The sequence below is a fragment of the Haliotis cracherodii genome, unplaced genomic scaffold (assembly GCF_022045235.1).
Source record: "Haliotis cracherodii isolate W230 unplaced genomic scaffold, xgHalCrac1.p SCAF_31, whole genome shotgun sequence".
Taxonomy (NCBI): domain Eukaryota; kingdom Metazoa; phylum Mollusca; class Gastropoda; order Lepetellida; family Haliotidae; genus Haliotis; species Haliotis cracherodii.
In genome coordinates, this window is record NW_027266288.1 from 1,669,922 (window position 1) to 1,674,877 (window position 4,956).

General features: G+C 40.7%; 1 pseudogene; it reads left to right on the plus strand.

The window, feature by feature from the left end:
* Positions 1–284: 284 nt before the first annotated feature.
* LOC139477079 (uncharacterized) lies at positions 285–3,227 on the plus strand (annotated as a pseudogene).
* Positions 3,228–4,956: the final 1,729 nt, after the last annotated feature.

Sequence of the window (4,956 nt, forward strand, 5' to 3'; positions counted from 1 at the left end):
GATCGGTTTAATGGCTTTGTATTTGCTATTTTATACTTTACTTTCACGATAAAGATACAGTTTTGCAATGTGTGCCAACAATGCATCGTAGATTGGATCCCTGACTTTCAAGAGAGTAAACGCCCCAGCACACTGTTGATAATGATTTTCCTTCGCAGCGAAAACGTTTCATTTTTCTACTTAACGCCCCATCACACTGTCAGTATTGATTGGGTATTGTGGATGATTGCAACTAGCTACAGAATACATCAAGTTGAAATAGAGCAGGAGTAGTCGTAAACGCGATGGCTGGTTTAAGAGTTCTCGTCACTTATGTGTTTGTGTGTGGAGTTCAAAGTAATGTTCAATTTTGGGTATTTTCACAAGGTTTGCAATGACGTGAAAAGGCTGGGATTTCAAAGGTGGACCAACCATGGAGTGGTGAGCTTCGTTCACTGTGCCACGCGATGCGTCAGCGACAACCAGTGTCTTTCATTTCAGTACAACCCCTTAACAGGTGTCTGTACTGGCAACAACGTCTCACAGGGCAACTCACAGGCGTTTGGCGAAATTGTTGACACGGGCAACTGTATATTCTATCCAGTTGAAGGTAGGTAAATTGTGTAAGGATAAGAGCTATTTGGAATCCACGCTGCCTTCAGCAATATTCCAGCAATATCACGGCGGGGGGCACCAGCTACCCCACTCCCCATGTGCGTGTGCGTTTGCGTGTGTGTGTGTGTGTGTGTGTGTGTGTGTGTGTGTGTGTGTTTGTGTGTGTGTGTGTGTGTGTGTGTGTGTGTGTGTGTGTGTGTGTGTGTGTGTGTGTGTGTGTGTGTGTGTGTGTGTGTGTGTGTGTGTTTGTGTGTGTGTGGGAGTGTATGCATGTATGTTTGCGTGTATGTATGTACACTACTGACTAGAAGTTCATCCCCCTTACACGCATGGGCGACGCGTTACGCAACCCGTGTGCACCCTGTACGCAACTCGTGACACACTTGTTACAGGGGGAACAGATTTTTGACCGCAGGAGGACCCAGGTTAAGCTGAACTTGGAGGTCGTAACAAGGAGAGAATATTTGGATTCCCTGACGAAAAATGTTAATACACATTTTATCATATGTACTTGCTGATGTCTCATTTCATGTCTCAACTGAATATTTAGGTGTTTAAATATAATCCCTAAGTGAAATTTTTGCACATTTTGACTGTAAAAATATAAACACAATAAAATAAGGATTACTCAATTGACATATTTACTTTGTGTTGCACGTCAAAATAGTGTAAAACGAAAATCTCACAATACCAAGCAAGTGACTTATCAAAACTACCTACAAAGATACCTACATTTCCTTTTTATTTCCAAAACTGTATTTCATTTTGTTGATCAATGTGACCATACGCCCTTATACTACCAATAAAAGTGGCAAATGCACTTACGAATGGCCCAGCACAGATCGTGAACTAGTCTAGATTTCTGCTATACATCCGGGTACTCACGTGGAAATACCACAAAGGCAACAACCAGTCCCGGGGAGTTGCTTTAGATCAGTGCCCCTTTAAAGGAATACATGATCCTGATAAGTGTTATTGCTATTCAAATGTTTTTTTTGTGATTTGACATTGAACGTCTGTAGCACGACTTTCAGTGATCATGTTTATAAGGTTTGGCGGAGCATTGTTTTTATTGGACCCTAATTACTTTATGACAGTTACAATATATATTTTTTTAACCTACATTTAAGTTTACTAGTCTCATCTTTCAGAGTATTTGTTAATTGTGTTGAGGTTACAAGCAATAATTGTAATTTCTGGTGACAGGTAAATATGAAACGTCTCATGTTAGACATAAAGTAAGTACGATAGTAAATAATGATTATATTCAAATCGCAATTAAATACAATGATAACAAGATTCATGTGTAATCCTAAAGCCAAACGTGCAATTCAGACTATTAAGTCAGGTGTGACAGTTATCACAATCTCACCGGTTATAAAGATTTGATACATGCCGACTGACACTCTGATGGGTCTTAGATTAAGACAACAGATCAAATACACACGCTTCCTATGCAGTATGTACGTATGATTACATGTATGTATGTATGTATGTATGTATGTATGTATGTATGTATGTATGTATGTATGTATGTATGTATGTGTGTGTGTGTATGTATGTGTGTGCATGTGTGTTACGTACGCGTGTGTGTACGTATGTGTGTATGCGTGTGTGTGAGTGTGTGTATATGGATGTTTACGTTTACACCAGTCTCAATCTAACTTATTCCATCTTTTACAGAGACCGGAACAATTGGAGTTGAATGTAACAACAACGCGGACTGTCACGTAGCCATGTCAGTCTGCTACGAGGGGACATGCAAATGTACTCCCGGCTACAGTTTCAGTCCCACAAACGTCACTTGCGTCAGAGGTGAGTCTGTCATTAATGTAATTCAGTTTTTTTCTTCTGTGTGACATTGATCTCTTTGTGGCTTAAATAAATGTTACTTGTCAGTAATATGCTCCGGTTACAGCACGACGTTTCACGTACACGTGGTTGGTAGTAGGAGTAACAATTAGATGTACCTGTAATATGAGAGTAAGAATTGGACTTCTGCAACCCATGCTTGTCGTGAAAGATGACTATGCTTGTCGTAAGAGGCAACTAACGGGATCGGGTGGTCAGGCTCGCTGACTTGGTTGATGCATGTCATCGTATCCCAATTGCATGGATCTATGCTCATGATGTCAATCACTGGATTGTCTGGTCCAGACTCGAATATTTACATACCGCCGTCATATAGCTGGAATACTGCGGAGTGCGACGTTAAACAACAAACAAAAAAACAAACCAATTTATTATCTAACGATAAACATATGTCATTGACCTAACATAACCCTTGGTTCTTTTGTTTTAGGCGAAGACAAAATAAGGCTCAAGCTTTTATACCTTACATTACAATGTTCTCTATTATATCCTCAGTGTGTTCGGAGTATGGCTTAGATATGACCAAATATCCTAAACTTGGTATTTCTGGTCATAACACCATCACTTCCTATGGCCTCACCCCTGAAGAGTGCGTCACAGCATGCGTCACACAAACCACGTATGTTTGTGTGAGCACAGATATGAAACTCAGTGATGGCAGGTGTTCTCTGCAAGAAGTGGGCTATCTCGATGTTAATGTGCCTGACCGTGAAACAGAAGTGGACGGCTGGGTGTTCTCAACAAGAAACTGTGCTGCCTAACGTAACGATGATGAATATACAAGGATGATGATGGATGATGCTTTTGTATATTTCCGTCAGTAGACAGTGAGATTAATCATATTGTACATGTTGTATCCAATACAGCATACAACCGAAAACGTATACGTTATTGCTTTATAAACAAACGTATATCGCCACTGATCTTACTGACTGTTTGTTTAATGCCCCAAAACAAAATGTGAATACGTTCCAACTCACCTGTTTCACAAAAAGTGCATCTAGTATATTTCAATGCATTGTATATTCCTTCGTAGCCGTGACACAACCGGAAATAACTTCTGTCAATGGTGGAATGCAATTCGTAAAGTTCCACCGACCGAATTCTCGAGCCGAGATACTACTGCCAGTATGACGTCACTGTGTTGACAGTTTGATCGGTTGTCGTAAATCGAAAAGCTTGAGGGAAGCATTACCGGTTCAAGACCGAGAAATCTGAGTTCCGATTCACTAATTATATATTCTTGTCTTGGGTTACTTATACCCACGAGGGGGCACGGGTGGCCCAGTCGTCTAAGACGGCGCGATAAGCTGAGCAGAGTTGCGTCCCTTGGGCGCGCCAAAACTTATGATTTTTGCGGGTTCGTATCCCAGGTTGCCCCAATTGTGTTTCTAGGTTTGTCAGCACCATACTCGTGCTCGTGGGTTTCACCGAAGTGGTAAGCGTCTGAGACTTGCATCACTTCGGGCTTTCCTCCCACATATAGCTGACACACCGTGATATAACTAGAATAATGTTAAAAGCGGCGTTAAACCCAACTCAGTCACTCTCTCACTTATATCCACGTCCTAGTGTCCGGTTTGATTCTCATGGGAAACTCCGAGATCCATTTTTCCATTTGATTGATAAATGGAAGTGGACGTAAAATCCTCCTTGTGAACATCATTAACTGAATGTAATACTGTTAAAAGAATAATGATAATATTATTGTTTATAATGCAATAAATGTTCATTGTGTATTTCTCTGTTGTGCAATTGTTCTTGATAATTTAGATATTTCAAACTGTGTGGTTGGTGGTATTGGGAGTGATCCACAATTCGCTACTCAAAGCTCTACCCCAGAACCGTTACATGATTGTAATGACAAAATACAGGACTTTGGCAGTTTTTCTAACCAACGAACACCCAAAATCAATGTAGTGTTTCCAGCATCCCAAGAAGTTGACGCAATCATGTTGACACATCTTCCAGAGGCAAGCGTGTCCACTAGCCTATATCACCCTTGCCATCTAAAGCCTAGTCTTCCATTCTAAAATATGAGCTTCCTAACGCACATTTCGATAGTCCAAAACAGAGAACGTTTTAGCAAATCAACATCCATGTTCCGAACACGAGGTCGCTGCTATAGCCACACCCATCACCTGTCGAATGTGCTGGAATGATTCTAAAAAGTTAGCTAAGCCAAATATTTTTGAAGTGGTTCAACGTGTTCAATCAACTCGCCCAAGTACTTTTTAAGATTTGGGTTCAACCTTTATTGTTATTATTTATTGAAACGACTGAATGCTTATCGCAACGACTGAGAAGCAGTGCTTTTTCTAGACGACCTCTGCTGAGCCTTTCATGTTGCCGCGAGTTGCTTGATACTGTCAAAGATACGTCCTTGATAGTCTCACTAGTCTGTATGCCTCTGTTATTGTGAGAGCAAAATGCGGCAGTAAAAAGTATCTTTACTGTGGTAATCTGTCAGAGATGAAAGCTCAGATAGTT